General features: G+C 54.3%; 1 long non-coding RNA gene across 1 annotated transcript in view; it reads right to left on the reverse strand.

The window, feature by feature from the left end:
- LOC149361417 (uncharacterized) overlaps positions 1-19,731 on the reverse strand; it is a 70,562-nt gene that overhangs the window by 9,173 nt on the left and 41,658 nt on the right. The window contains exon 2 of the long non-coding RNA XR_016288408.1: positions 8,314-8,507. This is a non-coding gene — a long non-coding RNA (uncharacterized LOC149361417). The remainder of the gene's footprint in view (positions 1-8,313; positions 8,508-19,731) is intronic.

Below are 19,731 nucleotides of genomic sequence, written 5' to 3' on the forward strand. Positions count from 1 at the left end.
GTCATCCGCATAAAGAGCATGATGTATCCCGGGCAAAGAAGACAATTTGGAGGGAAGATGAAGCATTGCCGAATTGAAGAGCAGGGGAGACAGGACCGCGCCTTGAGGTGTTCCCCTCGAGCCGATGGTGTAGGTGGTGGTGAAAAATTTTTAATAAACAACAGGAGAGTTTGCAGACCAAAAATGGCCCTTTACATAGGTGGAGTCCTTAGTCCGGGACCCCGCTGGACGAGGCCGCTACTCGCGCCCGTTGGACTAGAGCCCTTTGAGACTCCAGCCCCGAGCAGTTCAGCAGGGCTGCCTCCCATGCCTCTCGGGAAGGGGAAGGATTGGGGGGAAGGGAAGGATTCTTTTGACAGGCCCAAACCATGTGGAAGGTATCGGAAACTTCCCCACAGTGAGGGCAGCGCCCATTAATTTTGGGGTCGAAATGTTGCACTATTGCAGGACACAACAGAGTGTTGGTCTGCAAGCGCCTCAGAGTTCGCTCATCAGCTTTACTCAGGCCCTTAGCAGGGACCGGGAAAAGACGATGGCGTTCGCAATCGTCGTCCAGAATTTCTCTGAACCGCAGAAGCGGTTGCACAATCTCCGAGCCGGAAGAGCCTGGGTGAGGTGCCCGGTAGGTAAGCGCTCGGGCAGCCGCGTCCGCAGCCTCATTACCTCTAACGCCCTGATGGCCTGGAGTCCAAACTATGCGTTTGGGCGAAGGGTCCGATTCCCTCACTGCGCGCTTTAATATACTCCAGGCTAAAGGTGAAATCTCGCCAGCCAGGTAGTGTTGACAGGCTCGACGCGAATCTGTCACGATTACCTTCGAATTCAAGTCCGAGGCGGCAAGCGCAATGGCTACTTCCTCAGCCTGTGCTGAATTTCGAGCCCGAAAGGAGAGCCCGTTAACGCATTGATCCTGGTGAACTACTGCGGCCGTGTAGAATCCATTGGGCGACGGCCCTGCCACGTCAACGTAGTATACACCCTATTTGGATCCGTGTTGGTGTTCGAGGGCCCGAGCGCGCGCCTCTCGTCTGCCTTCGTGTGTATGTGTGTCCATGTTGCGCGGGAGTGGAGGGACCCAGAGCTTGTGACGCCATAGCTCCGGAATCCGACACGTCTCCTCTGGAGTGCACTCGTGTTGGATGTGCAAGCGGTCTAGCAGGCGGCGCCCGGATGCCGTCTGCGAGAGTCGCGTATATTGGTTCACGAGGTGGGCCTCTCGTAACTCCTGGTAGGAGTTGATCACTCCCAACGCCGACAACTTAGCATTGGAGGTGGCCACTGGGAGGCCCAGTGCTCGCTTTGTAGCCTTTCTAACGATGGTGTCGATTCTTATTTCTTGTTGTTTCGTAGTGCGAAGGTAGGGAGCGGAGTAGAGGATCCTGCTGGTCACGAAGGCATGGGCGAGCCGAAGCGCGTCCCTGCCTCGCAACCCGCCGCGCTTGTTAGAAACGCGATGGATCATGCGTCCGACCTGTTCTCCCTACGCGCTTGAGTTTGGCAATAGTGGATTCCGGGCTGAGCCTGTTATGGATGAACAGACCTAGTATGCGGAGCTCCCCGACCTCTTTGATAGGGCCTCCCGTCAGAGAGATTTGCAAACTCGTGTTGTCCTTAGGATCGGATCTGATGTGCAGAAGTTCCGATTTTGCGGGAGCACATTGGAGACCACAGCCGATAGCGTAGCTATCGGTTATGGTGGCGGCCCGCTCCATTTCCCCAAGGCTCCCTTCGGTAGTCCAAATTGTTATGTCGTCCGCGTATAATGCGTGATGAATGCCTTCCACCCGGGCCAATTGGTGGGGAAGCTGCATCATGGCAATGTTGAAAAGAAGTGGCGACAAGACCGCCCCTTGGGGTGTACCCCGTGTACCCATCGTGTATGGTCGGTATTCGTCATCCTCAATCTTGAGGAAGGCCTGACGCTTCGAGAGAAAGTCTCTTACATATGTGAATGCCTTGCGCCCACAATCAATGGTACTCAAGTTAGCTAAGATGCTGCTATGACGAACGTTGTCAAAGGCCCTCTTAAGATCAAGGGCAAGGATGGCCTTGTCGTTGTGGCGCATGGCAGTGGGTCGTATTATGTAGCGGTGTAACTGGAGGAGGACGTCCTGCGCAGACATATGCGGTCGGAACCCGAACATAGTGTCTGCAAAGAGGCCCTTGGTCTCTATGTGTGGAGAGAGGCGATCCCTAACCATCGTCTCCATAAGCTTGCCCACACAAGAGGTTAGTGAGATGGGCCTCAGGTTGTCGGTATTCACTGGCTTGCCTGGCTTAGGGATGAAAGTGACCAAGGAGGTCTTCCATTCGGGAGGGAGTGGACGCCCGTCCCAAATCTGGTTAATGTACCCTAACAAGTGGAGGTAGGCCGAATCTGGGAGGTTGGCCAACAGATTGACTGTTATGCGATTCCGACCCGGAGCCGTACCTCGCCGCATTTTAGCTAAAGCCGCCTTAAGGTCGTGTAACTCAAAAGGGGCATCAATGTCGGGATTCGGCTTTCCCGCGTACTCGTACTCGGGCCCAACTGGGTCGTCTATACGGCAGAGATATCTGTCGCACAGGGTGTCCGCGAGTTGAGCCGTCGTACCTTGGTACCCGTGCAAAGCCCGCCGGAGCTGTCTTTGCGTCTCCCCTCTCGTTTGAGCGGGGTCGATGACACTGCGAAAGAAGCGCCATGTTCCTCTCGAGCTCATCTGACGCGCTGCCGAATTACACTTCTCTATCCAGTTTGAATCGGTGAGCTGGGCAGCATACGCCGCAGCCTGCTCCGTGAGGTCGACAATGCGAGCCTTAAGTTTGCGATTCAGCTTTTGCTTCTTCCACCGTTTGGTAAGACTCCGACGAGCCTCCCACAAGTGCAGGAGGTGATTGTCCACTGCAGGGATCTGTTCAGTGGTCTGAAGTGTCGTGACATGTTGTCTTTGTATTGTGTCTAATTGCTTTGCCCACTCCGCATATCCGCCGGAAAAGAGCACGGGAGGTATCTCTTTTGTTCGAAACTTATGCCAATCGGTCAATTTAGTGTGGCCCCACTTTTTGCGAGCCGCCTTCGCCAGAAGAGTAACCCGGAGAAGGCAGTGATCGCTACCAAGAGTCTCTCCCAGGTTCTCCCAGGTAACATCTCTGGTGTTCGTAACAAGAGTCAGGTCAGGGCATGTGTCTCGCGTAACCGAGTTGCCCACACGTGTGGGACAACACGGATCCGTGAGGAGTGTAAGACGAAGTGTGGAGATGAGCTCCGCCAGCTTGCGTCCTCTGGCCTTCTCAAAGTGGTAGCCCCAATGTAGGCTTGAAGCATTGAAGTCCCCAACGATCACTAGAGGTTCCTTGTCAGCCGATTTGAGCGCGCGGTAGAAGATTTCATTGAAGGTCACGCGCGGCTTATGCGGGGGGCAGTAAATGTTAAGGACATGTATTGATGGGTCGCGGCGCTTGAGCGGCAGGACCTTGACCATACTATATTCCTGTTCAGTCTCCAGTTCGAGGTCTACTGGGACTGCGGTGTACGCTTTGTTCACCAGTATGCACGTTGTAGGACCGCCTTGAAACGAGCTATACCCTGTGAATTTAGCATCTGCGCCGGGTTCCTGAAGAGCTAGGAGCGCCGGTTCGGTACCGAGACTGCAGGTAGAGCTGGAGGTGTGACCGTTTCTTCCAGCTCCGTAGACCCCTGCAGTTCCACTGTATGATTTCGAATTGCTCCGAATTGTTGTTGGCTTTCCGCTGGGGTCGGCTAGCCATCGTGAACGTGATTATTTAATTTTGGGGGCCAGGTTCCACCCCCGAAGGTGATGGGGCCTCAGGCAGAGGCACCAGCACGTCCGGAGAGAGAGCGGCCGGAATGTTTTCTAGTGAGCCTGTGGCCTGGCGAAGGACCACCTTCCGCCTGCGGAGGTCTGGTCGCGGAGACCGCGAGCGGGAGCGGCTTTGACTGAGTTGAGCTGCAATTTGGTCCTGAACGACAGAGAGAGCTGTCTCAGTAACCTGTGCCGCTATAGCAGGCATGATTTTTGCCAATTCGGCCTGAAGAAGTTGCTGAATGGAGCCCCGGACCGCTTCCATGATTTTACCTGGCAGAGCATCAATTTCGCTCTCCAGGTTGTACAGGCGGCTCTCCACCATTGGCAGCCTACCAACCACTGTGGTGGCCGACTGCTGCGACACGCTTGTCAGCCCAGATGCGACCGAGGCACTCTCATCTCGGTCCTCCGGCTCGGCTAGTTCTATAGGCTCGGAAGGACCAGCTTCAGGTTCTTTACGTCCCTCTAACTTAGCCTCCAGCTCATGAATTTTCCGCGCTAAGAATTCTGTTTGGCGCCTAAGTTCAACATTTTGCCTCTGTAGGTCGGCTTCTGTTGGAGAGAGAGAGGGGGAGAGAGGCCCGGAGGCAGCCCTAGCCCAATCGCTCACCTTGTTTTTGGCGGTCGCTAGAGGCGGGAAATCCCCAGCGCTGAAGCTCGGCGACCTCGCCTGGGTCCCGGACTTCACAGCCGTCTTGACATGCCCGGACTTGCCCGGCGCAGAAGTGGACTTGCTGTCCTTGGCATTGGTGGGCGGAGCTTGCTTCTGAGTCGTCTTCCGCTTGCTTTGACTTTGTGATGGTCCTGGCTTGATCGGTTTCCGGTACTTGCCGACGCAGCCGGCAGCACCGGTGAAGTGGGCACCCGCGCACAGCAGACATCAGGGGGTGCACTCATGTTGTGCTATGCCGTCGGGTGTGGTGGCCACCTGAGAGCCGCAGAGGCCGCAGCGTCCCGACTGCGGCCGCGGGCAGATGTCAGCCCGGTGCCCCACCGTGCCGCTTAGATGACAGGCGGGGATCGTCTTTTTGTACAGCCTCACGGGGATGCCCTGGTCGCTGTAGAAGATTTGGCGGGGTACCTTCTTCCCTTGAAAGGTGACCACTGCGATGGCGGTGCCGCCCAGCTTGCGCACAGATAGGATTTCTCCGTGTCTCCACTCCAGCTTCTGCTTGAGGGAGGCCGACGTTTCGCCGGGGTGAACGTTGATCACTCCCTTGCAGACCTCGCCAGAAGCCTTGGCATGCCCGCGAAACAGAAGCTGGCGGTCGCCGACCGTCAGCGTGACATCGCCGAGGAGCTTCTCAGCGGCTGGCACAGAGTTCAGCCCACACACTAGCACATTTTGGTCCCACACGGGCCACACAGAGAGTTGCACCTCTCCACAGTCCCGTATGATGCTGCGCACGGCAACTCCGGCTTCACCTGGAGCGAAGGTGGCCTTCAGATCCAGCGTCTTGCGTGGCTTGAGCACCACGATGAGTTCGTCGCGTCCAATGCGTGGCGTCTGCTGCGGCCGCCACCGGGGTTTGCATGTTGCGGCCTTCAAGGCCGCGCCACCGACACTCCCTGGCGAAGCGTTCGGGGACCGAACTGCCGCCTGGTGCTGGGCGGCGGCTCCATTTGCTTTGGGAGCGTTCGTCTTCTGCCGGCGTCTCCAGATTTTGACCATATCTGCCAAACAGTCAACTTCCGATGTTGGAAGGTCCTCGGGTTGAGCGGTCTCCATGCGTACGACTTGCATGGACACCGGATCATAGCCGGTAACCGTATTGGGAGCCGCCATCGCCGGGGAATCCCCAGCCGGGGCTGGCGAACGCCGGCGGACGCCCCGCCGCCGTTAGGCTTAGCGCCGCGGCGGTGGGCGAAATCTTCAAAATCTCAGAATTTTGTCAGAAATGGGCCCACCTTGATGAAAGTAGTGCCCACTTGTGCCGCTGATCTTCGCGGAGTCGATGGTGCCAAGATTCGTGGGGTCCGAGTTGACAGACCGCAATAAGGAGCGATCAGAAGCGGAGCCGATGTGCGCACGTCTTCTCCCTACGCGCGCCCTCAGCGTCCCCCCCCCCCCCCCCCCGATGGTGTATGGCCCGTGTTCCGCATCTTGTATGCGTATGTAGGCTTGACGGTTTGTAAGAAATTGTTTTATGTAGTTGAATGTTTTGTGGCCACAGTTGGTGTTACTGAGGTGGTCCTGGATTACTTCGTGTTTGACGTTGTCGAATGCGCATTTCAGATCCAAGGCCAGGACCACCTTGTCGTTGTGGGGACATTCGACAGGATCTAAGATGTCGTGGTGAAGTTGCAGAAGCATATCCTGTGCTGACTTGTGAGGGCGAAAACCGAACATGGTGTCCGCGAAAGTGTGCTGTGTTTCCAGAAAATCTGAGAGTCTATCGCGCACCATCGTCTATATCAGCTTGCCGACACAAGCCGTGAGGGAGATGGGGCGAAGGTTCTCCACATCAATAGGTTTTCCGGCCTTCGGAATAAAGGTCACGAGAGCCGATTTCCAATCGAGAGGGAGAGGAGTCTCTCCGCCCCAAATGCTATTGATGTATTTGAGGAGCGCGGCGTAGGCTGCGTCGGGAAGGTTGGCCAAGAGCTTGACCGTAACCTTGTCGCGCCCGGGTGCAGTGCCCCGCTTCATTTCGCTTAAGGCTGCCCGGAGGACGTGGTGTTGGAATGGCTTGTCCAGCTCCGTGTTCTCTTCGCCTGCATACGAGAACGCCGCCTGCCGGGGGTCCTTAGTGGTGCACAGGTATCGATCCATGAGCGTGTGCGCTAGCTGTTTTATCGTTCCTGTAAAGTTGTGCAACGCCCTATGTAATTGGCGTTGGGTTTCTGTGCGTGTTTGTATTGGATCGATGAGAGCGCTGAACAGGCGCCACGTGTTGGGGCTAGACATCTGGCGAGCAGCCGCGTTGCACCGGTCCACCCAGTTAGTGTCGGTTAGCTGAGTAGCATATTCCGCTGCCTGTTGTGTGAGTTCGAGGATGCGGTTCTTTAGGAGTCTGTTTTGTTTCTGTTTCTTTCATCGCTTCGTGAGCTCTCGACGGGCCTCCCAAAGGTGGAGAAGGTGGTTATCCACGTCTGTTTGTGTTTCTGTGAGCTGTATCTGCTTTTCGTGTTGTGTGAGTGTAGAGGTGAGCGTTCTGGACCACACGTCGTATCCCGACTGGAATGGGTCTACGATAGGTAGAGAGGTGCGGAAAGTCGTCCAGTCAGAGATACGAGCTTGTTTTAGTGGGCGTTTCATGGGACGCATGTAAATGGTTGTGTTGATTATACAGTGATCACTACCTAGAGTGTCCTCTGTATTCAGCCAGTCGGCATGGCGTATGTTGCGTGTAAATGTGAGGTCCGGGCAAGTATCTCGTTGAATGGAATTGCTGACACGTGTTGGGTTGGCGGGGTCAGTGTGCAGGGTGAGTACAAGTGTGGAAAGAAGTTCCGCAAGCTTCCTCCCACGCCTGTCCTCCCGGGGGTATCCCCATAGCCTGCTCGGGGCGTTGAAATCGCCGACGATTAGGAGGGGATCCCTACCCGCCACCTGCAGAGCTTGAGTGAAAATTTCATTGAACGTGACGTTCTTAAGTTTCGGTGGACATTAAATATTTAGAATGTGTACAGGTGGGTCAGACCGCTTTAGGGGCAGCACTGAAACCATCGTGTATGGGAAAGACGGTGTTGTGGGAAGTGTAACCTCCTGCGCAGTGTATCGCTTGTGAACAAGTATACATGTCTGCGGGTTGTGTTGAAATGTAGTGTAGTTTGTGAGTTTTGTACAGGCGCCGGGTTCCTGAAGGGCAACCACGGCGACGAGGAACTCAAGGTTCTCAAGAAAGAGGCGGAGATGAGTCCGCTTCTTGTGGTTCTTGAGACCCCGGCAGTTCCACTGCATTAGTGTAAGCGGCTGAGTTGTTCTTGCTCGCGACTTAGGGTTGGGGGCCATGGTCGGAGGCGGAGGGTGGGGTCACTTTGTTCAGACTGCCCAGACCGCTAGTGCCCGGTGCAGACGTGCAGGAGTCTTCCGAAAAGTCGAAGTCATCGGGAATGGCTCTATTGAATTTTGAGGGGCGGTCAGCGTCCCTGATGGGGCCTACGCGTTTAAGGACGCGCGGATTGTCTTTTATCCATTTTTGGATAATGTGCGTTACGGCTTGTGTCACCTGTGCGATGATACTATCCACCTGATGGATGATGTTATCATGGATAATTTTGGGGAGCTAAGCCAATTGTGTTTCAATTGCGGTAACCCGGGTCTCCATGGCCGCGGCGCGACTCTCCACAGGAGGAGGGATGTCCCTGTCATGTTTTCTGCCTCGTCGCTCGACGCGGGCGGAGTATGGAATTGGGATTTGAGCGAGTTAAGCTCGCTGGCTAGTTTTTCGTTTTGAGCTCGCAAGAGGGCGAGCTCGCGCTTGAGTTCCTGCGTCTCGGCGGTGCTGGTGGCGGAGGAGGGAGGAGGGGAAGGAGAGGAGCCGACCCTCGCCCAGCTGCCTACCTTGGGTTGGTTGCAGGCAGCGCCGCCAGATGAAGCGCTGAGAGCTGGGAACTCCGCTGCTCCGGGTGGTGGCGTTAGCGTTGCTGTCTTGCCAGGGGGAGGCATCACGCCACGCCGTGGCGTCTTCTGGTTGTTTTGCTGCCGCCCTCCCCGTGTAGCGCCGGCATTGGCTCCCTTGGATGGCGTCCTGGGCCCTGGATGCAGCAACTTAATGAATTTGGCGGTGCATTCGCGGGAGCTGGTGAGGTGCGGGCCCCCGCAGATTAAGCACATAGGATTGCAGACGTGGCAGCGACAAGAAGGGAGAAAGCGACAACATGCACAAGAGACGCCAGAACAGCGTGAAGAACTTTTTGCGAAGCGTCGTGCTAAGGATGTAGGTTGGCGACAACGTTCTACCTCGCAGAGTGGTTCACGTGAACGCTATCAGGCGAAATGCTATCAGGCGAATTGCAACGCGCCGAAGAATGGCAAGAAGAACGCGCGCACCATAGCAATTCACCGAAAGACGCAGGTTCCAATTCCGGCCGGGGTGGTCGAATTTCGATAAAAGAGAAATACTACCGGCCCGTCTGCTGGGCGATGTCAGTACACGTTAAAGAACCTCAGGCCGTCAAAATTTCCGGAGCGCTCCACTACGGCGGCACTGATAGCCTGAGTTGCTCAGAGATATTAAACCCCCCAAAACCAAACACTTTCAGGCCTTCCGTCACTCCCGCCATCCGTCCTTCCCTTACGGCGCGGTTAAGGTGTACAGCGTGGTCCAGGTGTCCACCGAGATACGCGAGACAGATACTGCCCATTTCCTTTCCTCGAAAGCCAATTTCTTTTTGGGCCAACCAGTGTTGACATCGCTGGGACTTCGTTTCCAGCTGCTACATGTGTTGGTGAAGCCAGCTGCCGCGCATACTCGCCGCGGTGGGTCAAAGCACCCGTCTACTGAGCCGTATGAATGGGTGAATCGAAAACTTAATATACAAGCGAGTTTGGACCGTGCAAGGTCTCAGGGCCATCGCACAGCCCTCACATTACGCGCATGTCTCCAGGCCACGTAGGGCCATGGCACGGGCACCGCGGTTCACAAAGTAAAGTTGCGTGTACGGGTCCTGCGACGCGAGGAGGGCCTCCCATGTTCCGATGGCGGGCTGTCCCTGCGGGGGAGGATGGGCAGGGCAGCCGAAGAGGATGTCGTCCAGAATGGCGCGCGCTTCTCCGCAGAGAGTGTTCACGGGGGGAAACGGGGCGGAAGTAGGATAGAAGATGAGGGGTAGGAAGAGTCCTGGGGCGCGATTACGAGTCGCTCAAAATCGTCTCAATCGGAAAGTGTCTCAAAAAGTGTCTTATTTGCTCCGTTCCTATTGATCGGTCGTGACCAGCGGCAATATTGTTTTTTTTTGTCACCGGCTGACGCCATAAACGTGCAGAAGTGTTGAAGTTGCATACCTAAATATACGAGCCGATTGAGACGATTTTTCGGGATTGGAACGAGTGGTCTCAAACCGCCTGAGACCGAAAATGGTGGTTGTTTACATGGCCGGTGGCCGCGCGAGCAGCGGTGTAAGAGGGTGCATCAACACTGTTTTGACGTGCCGGACGAGTTGTTCCGACGTTTTGACATAGGCCGGAGCATAATGCATATGCGACGAACTCGCCGTTGAACTTGGAGGTGTGCGGGTGAGTGCGCGGTCAGTGGAACGGCAAGTGCCTGTGCGCGCCTTCGTCGCCGGTGGGTTTCAAGACAGCGTAGTAAATGAAGTAAACGTCGGCGTAGCCCAACCGACTGTGAGCAAGTGTCTGCGGTGGGTTGCGGTGGGTTGCGGAGACCACTGTTAAAGTTAAGTCGCAGAAGGTGCGCGCTTTCCGGCGAGACCCCCAAGACAAGGCGGCGGCGAAGGAGGACTTCCTTCGCATAAACTTTCGCCACCGCAATATCCCCGGCGGCGTCATCCGAGCATCATCCGAACGGAACGGCAACAACACCAACACGAATATGAAGTGCTTAACCCGAAGCGGGCGGCATGAGTTGGTTACAAAGCGGAAGAGTGATTGTTGCCCCAGTGACCGGGCGTGCCCTCTTTTAATTCCCGCAGTGAGATTGCAAGCTCCCAGCAGCTGCACCGGTCTGGTTCCGTATGTCGGGAGTTGCTGCAGTGTGATTATTCATGGTCGCTTGGTTTTTTTGAACAAAAATAAATATAATCACGCATCGCCCTTGGAGCCCATTTGCCATCGGCAAGGTGAGTTCACACTGGCGAGTCGCGGAGGTGGCGCGACAGGCTTAAATCGATTTATTACGCCCCCTCCCCGCTTTACATGTGCTTCGCAAACCGTAACTAATTGACCGAAATCGGTTGCCTAGAATACTAGCGCGACGTTTGCAGCTCGCCAGTGTGAACTTGCCTTAAAGCTGCCTTCGCTTTTTTTCGAGCCAAGAGCTCCTTGCAAATTGATCTCGGCAGACCCGTAGCAATCACTGCGTTTAAATAGATTTTTCCGCGCACTTAAGATGTCCGCAAAGTACCTTGATTCTATGTAGTGTGTCAAAAAAAGGACAGCCGTCAATAAGCTGATTTTTTTTCTGGCTGTCATGTTTACGATGGCTGAGTATGTGCGTGTAGGGATAAGGCTGAATCCATGGCTGAATCCTTTGAATCAGGCAGCAGTTCACGCCACCTAGCCGACGCTACCTACGCTTTTCCAGTGTCAGCGCACCCTCGCGGCAGCAAAAGTGACTGAAGAGCAAACTTAATTGCAAAACTGAGAACCCTTCCTGTTTTGCTTGATGTTGTGAGGTTTGAAGGAGTTTGTTAGGAAAATAAAACATTGTTCATTTTATTAATGGCGTGTTTACAGCAAGATGTTAGCATACGGCCCCTATTGCGCAACTAAATGCTTCCTGGGTGGAACCCTACTATTAGCCACCACAACCTCGCTGCTAATTGGTTGATTCCGCGGTCAACGTCTCGCGGTATCGTCATTTTGACGTCAGAGCGTCAAAAGTGAGACAAAAACTGGTAGTACCGTCCCTGGTCTGGAGTTGCCTCCAGAGCATTTATTAAACGTGTCCGCCCACTCGGGCCCCCTATCGGCCATCATGAGCCGAAGTAATCGGGATGGATACCGACCGTGGCGCCAGCGTTTCGATGGAGGTGAATCAGAAAAGACGGCCGCGTTTCGATTAAGGCGGACGCAAGGCGCCCGTGTTCTTTGCGTTGTAAGTGCATGGTAAAGATCCCCAGGTGGTCGTAATTATTCCGGAGACCTCCACTACCGCATTTCCTTCTCTTATATTTCACTCCCACCTTTCTCCCTTTCCTTACAGCGCTTTTCAGGTGTCCACCGACATATGTGAGGCATATACTGCGCAACTGTCTTTCCCCAAAAAACCAATGCTCACATCGGGGGGGGGGGGGGGGGGGGGCTGGGAACTGGGATACCAAAGCGAGCGGACGCGTTTCACATTGGGACCGCGAATTTTGGCCTTTAAGGCGGAGGTGGATAGAAAAGTCTGACAAAATCTCATGATTCCGCCCCCCCCCCTCCCTCGCCCCCTGCCAGAGTAAAACGAACACACTGAGGCAAAAACGAGCCGAAATTAGTAGACGCGGCAAAATTTCGGAACATGAGGTTTCCTATGTAGATGCGGTGGGAGGTGGTGGCGGTTTTATGGTGGCAACGGCCGTCAGCGGCCGGGGCAATCCCGTGACAGCTGCCACTTTACGCAGGCAGAGCACAGAATTGCCGAGGAAAGTGCGATCGCGTTAGCTTGCTGTGGAACGGAAGCGAAGTGTGTCATCAGTGCGAGCAAAACTGCCATACGAAATTTTCGCAAGGGAATGATCTCGCCCTTAGCGGCCAGAGTCCTAGGCTAGAGAACGCTACATGGGAGAATTAAAATAATTTGGACTCTGGCGCTTGTAGGCGTCCTCAGCAACGAGATGGTCCACGAACTGGCTCGAGATCTTTACTGCCGAGGCGCTGCTGGCCCCTCGATACCAGAGGGAGCGGAGAGTGCATGCTAAAATATGGGGAGATCACGCAGCATTATATATCGGAGCGTAGACTGCTACCCCGCCAGACATAAAATTAGACAGCAGACAAGCAGGGGCGTGCAGGCACTGCAAACACTATCCGCACCCGGTTATGGCGAACCACATGTTCCCCGAGGCCAGGAGCGATAAATGCAACCTTTGTGGAGCGAGGGAGACCCTGGACCACATAATATGGGAAAGCCCGTACTCACCCGGGGGTATGTAAAATATGGACAGTACAGACACCTGGGAGACCCTGCTGCGTAGCTGGGTCCCTGAGCTCCAGCTCGTGCTCGTCCAACTCCAAGACGCTCTTGAGACCCAAGGCCTTGCAGTCTGCATCTAAGGCGGCGGCACCGGCCCCCTGACCTGCGTGTTGGGGGATGGGTAGATCGTCTTATTCGTGGACATTAAAGTTTATTCCATCCATCCATCTCGCTTCGGCAGACACGGTTTTGCGCCGCGCGTTTTCTATCATTCCTTCTCTCTACAGTTCTCAAATGGCAGGGATTGTCACTCAGCTCGGGTGTGACTTCATTCTTTAAATGCGGCACCATCCTCTCCCGTCATCTCGGACGCGAGCGGCCGGGTTCGATTCCCACCTCGACCAAAATTTTGATATCCTTTTCTAATGTCTCATGACGTCGTATGAGCAATAACATCAAGGGACGAATTTCCGGGTACACATTTAGCGAGTCATTCGGCAAGAGCATAGCCATCTAATGTTTCCACACTAATACGAAAACGCGACTAAGGTACCCACTGTAAGAGAGTCCCAGCGATGTGCCTTTTCATTGCTTCAGTTATGTGGCTTTCCTTCGCTTTCGAATGATTAAATGAATGAATGAATGAATTCATTGATTCATTCATTCCATTGCTTCAGTTATGCGCCTTTCCCCTGCTTTCGAAGCTCCCGCTCTTCCATTTTGAGGTTTGTGCGACTGTGTCCTGTCCCAGGGGCCAGATACGCACCTTTTCTCTTACTTTATTTGTTAGCAGCGTGGCATGGGCTTTTGTGATGATCACTTTTTCTTCTTCTTGAGGTTCTTCATGATTATGAGTTGGAAAAGGGGAACACGGCGCGTTCAAGTGTCTCCTCTGAGAGGGAATCACCGCCGTTGCGCCGTGTTTAGTAGTGTGGTAGGATGAAGGTCACATAAAGGTAAAACTTCGCGACAGTGAAGCTGGCTTTACCTAGCGTATTGTGCTCGCTTCAAAATTGGATGATGCTTAAGCTCCGTTTTTAAAAGTGGGACGCGACAGCGTGTTGCAGGGTTGCCAAGGAGTCCACGCATGGCTCGTTCGGCGCGACGCCTTGGCCGAAGGAAAGGAAACGACGCCTGTCTCTTATATCTCGATGGACACCCGAACTGCACCTAAGGGAAGGAAAATGAAATGAAGATTGGTTTTAATGAAATGAAACGACGCCTGTCTGCCATATCTCGATATATCTGTCTGCCAGTCCTAGCCGGGGCTGCATCGCCAAACGCCCCTTTATACAACCGCCGCGCCGCCTATCCGCTCTATTGCGCATGCGCAGCTGGCGGAGCGCCGGCATCGACACGGCCGCCGCAGCCACGCTAACCGCGCTAAACGCCGTGCGAGGCGAGCGGTGTGTGGAGACATCGCGCACATGTGCAGCTGGTGGAGCGCCGGCACCCACACGGCCGCTGCAGCCACACTAAACGCACGAAGAGCCAGGCAAGGCCAAGTCCCATCACAGCTGCGGCGGTTGCCATGAGAACGGCTATGCTCTCCGGCACCGACACGGCCGAGGCGCAGCCACGACGACGGCTTGAAACCTGCCGTAGTGATGTATTCCTACAAAAATGTTTTTGTCCTCTAGTTTCCTGACAACCAAACTTTTTCTCGCCTGGGAGCTGGTTGTTAACACCAAAACTATGACGTGAGGGAAGAGATCAAGTACGTGAAAGAGCTGGGTAGTTCTTGCCTTCGGCCAAATTCGCACGCAGCCTTAGCGTTGCTGCGGCGACAGAGGCGTGAGAAAGACGACATCGCGCTAGTGGTACCAGACGCGCTTTTCCTCTCAGTGTTAGTGCGTCAGTAGTACTACTGTAGGTTTCGCCTCGACGCGTAGACCCGGTCGGTAGGGATGGATGAGCTTGAACAGCGTTGCTTCTACCGTGCTGCGCCAGATGGCAGAACCAGCTGAGCGCCACGCGGCAGCGGCGCCAGGCAGTTTGCTCCGTCTACGACAGATGGCGCCACTATGAGGCTCGCCGCTTCTGGCCTTGGCGCGCAGTGGCGCGCAGTGCATCGATGGTACTCTAATGATATCGGTTAAGCAATTAGCCTGATTTCTAGTCAGACCGCATAAATAACACCGAGTAAGAAAGTGGCCGAGTTGGGGAATCGAAGCAGGGTATCCGGAGTGGGAGACGAGAGCGCTAGCTATTGCGCCATGCCAGCTCGATGGGTTTGAATGATCAAAGGCGCGTTTAGTGAGTGCGGTGTCTTCATTCACTCCCATCTTCCGCCCTTCCTGTGGTTGTGGTGGTGAAAAACATTTATCGTCTAATAATTTTTTCACAGAAAGGGGATTGGGGTAGGACACTATTGGCCCTTTGCCTCACAATACTAGGTGGAACCCCTATTCTGGGGCCTATTGGCATGCAACGCCGCCCGCGTCCGTCGAACCAAGGCCTTTTGGGTCTTTAGGTGGCGACAGCCGAGCAGGGCCGCCTGCCAGTCCCCTCTGGTGCGGTTGGAGTTGAGGGGGGTAGATGGGTTTGTTTGACACGCCCAAACCATGTGCAAGGTGTCAGCCAACCTCCCCACAGAACTGGCACGCGCCATCAAAGGATTACTGAAATGTTTAAGCACCACCGGGCATAGTACAGTGTTGAGAGAAAATTTGGAGGAGGCGTTGTTCCGGTCGATCCAGACCCTTAGAAGGGGCCGGGTAGCGCCGATGCTCCTCGTAGTAATCGCGGATGTGTTTGAATGTAAGGGCCAGATAGTCTGATTGGAAGTAGCCTTCCAAGAACAGGGAGATAGCCCGGGGAGAGAGTGCGCGGGCGGCCTGATCGGCCTGTTCATTTCCATGGAGTTCCCTGTTGTCCGGGGCCCTCAATCAGGTTGCGTGCAGTTGGATCTTCGCATAGGCAGGTATTTGCAATATGCGCCAGGCAAGCGGGGGAGCCCAGCCCAGCTCATTGTTCCGGCAGGCCCCTTGCGAGTCGGTGAGGACTAGGGGTGTGCGAATATTCGATAATTTCTAATATTCGATCGAATAGCACGGTATTCGATATTCGCTTCGAACCGAATTCTCGGTATTCGAAATTTCGAAGTATTCGTCTCGCGCGAATAGTGTTACTGGGACGCTTGCCCGCTTGCTTTATATGGTTTCGGTTCCGAGTATTGCCGCATAGATGGCCTTTTTTTTATCGCACTTTCAACGCTCGGGGATCAGCCAATACGCAAATCACGATCACGCCGGGGTGCGAACCCAGCGACACGCGAAAGAAAGGTGAGGGCGACGCGCTCTTGCGACAGATCGTGTGTTCTGGCCGTCTTCGAACCTCCGCACTAAAGTTGCCATAAGTCGCGTCCCTGCCACCATGTCGAGACAGATGCAATGAAAGAAGAACACAGCCGACGGTCGTCTAAGCTTCAAAACAAGAAACCTCCGTTTATTGTCAGCGAACCCTTTATTCTATGGCTGGCGGTGACGTTATCGATGAGCTCGCACACCTCAAGTACTCGAACGCGGGCATCGCCTTACCGCTTTTAACCCCCCCCCCCCCCCCACCCCCCGGCCCCCTATTTTTTTTCAATAGAGCTGCGGTAAAGATTATCTGATAGGACAGATGCGACGATAAACACGCAGCCCTACCGCGCTATCGCTTCACCCTATCAGGTGACGAATCATGCGTACCGAACATGGGCGACCGTTCCCTCGGCAGCATTGAAGCAAGCCATCGTATTACCGGCGGAGGCGAGGAAAATACAGCGGCAGCGCGGGGACCCGATGTCGCCGAAGTGTATACTTACTTCAATGGAAAGGGCGTATTTAGCATGTGATAACGCCAAGCTTTTTTTGCACCCGTGGAGGATTACTGTCGTTAACGCTCGGCATCGGGGAGGTTGCTGACGCATACGTGACTGCCGAACTTTAGTAGGTCGGAATGATCGCATCCGTCTATGACTGGCGTCTTTTCTTGCTATTGTGACTGCTTGCGGATTGGTGGGAACGGAACGCCGTCGTAATCAGGGCATTGAGCCGTCTTCGGGCGGTGTGCCGCCCTCCGTCGCCGCAAATCGGGCACTCCGGTACGTTGGAGGCTCAGATCATTCTTGGAAGCGCGATGCTAAGTGCTGCTCGGAGGTACTACTGGGGACACTTTTGCCAGGAGGCGCGAGCGGTGCGAATGACGTTTCGCTTGCTGCGCTAGAGTTTTAAGAGTTTTAGAGTTTTAAGAGTTTTTTTAGAGTTTTAATGTAACCGGAACGATGTTCAGATCCTTCAGTTTGATAAGCGAAGCAACGCTCCGGCATACATCAGCCACGAGCTGCTAGTGAAATGCAAAAATAAATGCATCGTGCGACACGCCTTGTCAGAGTGACGGCATAGGCCGGGAAGAGCGCCAGTTTGCCGCCCTAAACGAAAGAGAGACAGAGCAGAGCCGACATTTCCATACGAGCACCCCTCGGATAGCGAAATAGACGCGCCAATCTCCGGCCGCAAGGTGATGGCGATACATTTGAACCGCGCGCGGAGCGTCCTGAACGCTATGTCCCCGACAGTACGGCCAACCTATCGGCGTTGTGGGAGCTTTGCATACGCGATGGTGCGATGCTGCCAGTGCTCCTAGGAGGTCCGGTCAGCCTATGTTCGATTTTAACATCTTTGGCTGCAGCAGTCCCATCGGCGTAACCGAAAAGAAGGCGCAGTCCAAGCCAAGAAGTGAGGATCCTAAACTATAGAAACGCAAGCAACGCAAGTGGCAAGTCGGTGCACCGAACGTGATTGCCGAGCTCAGTGTTAGACATTCGACCCGTTCGACCACTGGTCACCGGTAGTGCAGAATATCCTTTTTTTTTCATTATTGTTCTCAGTGCTCTTGCTGCAGTGTAGTGCAGTTACTCCTATGGTTTCAGTTACTGGTTGTACTACTGGCACCGTTCTGTTATACTGTTATTTTCTGTATTTTATCTCTAATTTCTGATTAGAAAGCAGGCGGTATTTTTATGTGTTTTAACTTTTTAATACAAAAGCGGTAAAAATTGTTCTTAACTCACTTTAGGTGCTCTCTTAAAATTTTGAAGCATGGTTTTAAATAAAGCCTCAGTGCAGTTTGTAATGGCCTCGTGTGTTAGGAAAATAAATGGTTTTGGAAAGGCCTACTGTCATTCAGCCTTTTTTTAGTGCCAGAAGTACTATTCGAACTATTCGCTTCGAAATTATTCGAAGAAAATTGCTATTCGCTTCGAATTCGCTTCGAATAAAAAAAACCACTATTCGCGCACCCCTAGTGACGACGTGTTTCGACTTGGGATTAGTGAGAGCCAGAGCAATGGCAATCTCCTCCGCGTGTGTTGCGCTGTAGGCTGTGAAAGTGAGCCCGGTAACTGCGTTTGTGTTGTGCACGACTGCGGCCTTGTACCACTCCCCGTGGAGTGGGCCGGCAACGTCCACGTAATACACGTGTTGTGTGTTACCATACTATCGAGCCAACGCTTCGCCGCGTGCCTGGTGACGACCGATATGGCCTTCTCTGGACATGTTGCGGGGATAGGGTCCGACCGTGAGGGCGCGTCTCCAGGGTTCTGGCACTCTGTCCCTTTCCTCATTGTGGTAGTCGTCTTTGATGTGTAGTCGGTCCAAGAGGCGGTGACCAGACGTGGTCTGTGCAAGACGCGTGTATTAGTTGACTAAGTGGGCTTCTCGATGTTCCCGGAATGTGTTCACCCCACCCAAGGCCAGTAGTCTCTGGTTAGATGTAGCGACCGGGAGATCGAGAGCCCGCTTGATGACCTTCCTGTGGATGACCTCCAGTTGGTCATCATCGTGTTCGCGCAGGTGCAAGTAGGGGGTTGAGGCGAGGATCATACTCGTTACGAAAGCATTGGAAAGCCGTAGTAAATCCTTGCTTCGTAATCCACCCCGCTTGTTGGAGACCCGGCGGACCATGCGGCTTACCGGGCCTCCCACCGTGCGAAGTTTCGCTAGGCTGGTGTCGACCTTGCGGTGGTGGTGTATGAAGAGGCCGAGGACACGGATCTCCTTGGCCTCCCGGATCGGTCCCAAGGGGAGACTGATGCGAAGCGGAGTTGTGTCTCGAGGGGAGGGACGTAAGTGCACAAATTCTGATTCAGCTGGGGCGCACTTGAGTCCGCAGTAGGCCGCGTAGTCGTCGACTAGGGTAGTCGCTGCTTGCAGGCAGGATTCCATGTGGCCCAGGTTACCTTGCGTGGCCCAGATTGTAATGTCATCCGCATAAAGAGCGTGATGTATCCCGCGCAAAGAGGACAAGTTGGAGGGAACACGAAGCATTGCCGAATTGAAGAGCAGGGGAGACAGGACCGCGCCTTGAGGTGTTCCCCTCGAGCTGATGGTGTATGGCCCGTGTTCCACATCTTGTACGCGTGTATAGTCTTGACAGTCTGTAAGAAATTGTCTTATGTAATGGAATGTTTTGTGGCCACAATTGGTGTTACTGAGGGGGTCCAGGGTTACTTCGTGTTGGACGTTGTGGAATGCGCGTTTAGGATCCAAGGCAAGGACCACCTTGTCTTTGTGGGGGGACGTTCGACAGGATCTAAGATGTCGTGGTGGAGCTGCAGAAGTATATTCTTTGCTGATTTGTGAGGGCGAAAACCGAATATGGTGTCCGCGAAAATGCGCTGTGTTTCGAGATAATCGGAGAGTCTGTCGTGCACCATCCTCTCCATCAGCTTGCCGACACAAGACGTGAGGGAGATGGGGCGAAGGTTCTCCACATCAATAGGTTTGCCGGCCTTCGGCATGAAGGTCACGAGAGCCAATTTCCAATGAAGAGGGAGGGAAGTTTCTCCGTCCCAAATGCTATCGATGTAGTCGAGGAGCGCTGCGTAGGCTGCGTCGGGACGGTTGGCCAAGAGCTTGACCGCAACTTTATCTGGCCCAGGTACACTATCCCGCTTCATCATGCTTAAGGCAGCCCAGAGGTAGTGGAGATGGAACGGGATGTCCAGCACCCTGTGATCTTCGCCTGCATACGAGTATTCTGCCGGCCGGGGGGCCTTAGTGGTGCACAGGTATCCACCCCTGAGCGTTTGCGCTAGCTGTGTTGTAGTTCCTGTAAAGTTGGGCAAGACCCTATGGAACTGGCGTTGGGTTTCCGTGCGTGTTTGTATTGGATCGATGAGAGCGCGGAACAGGCGC

The sequence above is a fragment of the Amblyomma mixtum genome, chromosome 2 (genome assembly GCF_055824585.1).
Source record: "Amblyomma mixtum isolate Tamu chromosome 2, ASM5582458v1, whole genome shotgun sequence".
In the NCBI taxonomy this organism is placed as follows: domain Eukaryota; kingdom Metazoa; phylum Arthropoda; class Arachnida; order Ixodida; family Ixodidae; genus Amblyomma; species Amblyomma mixtum.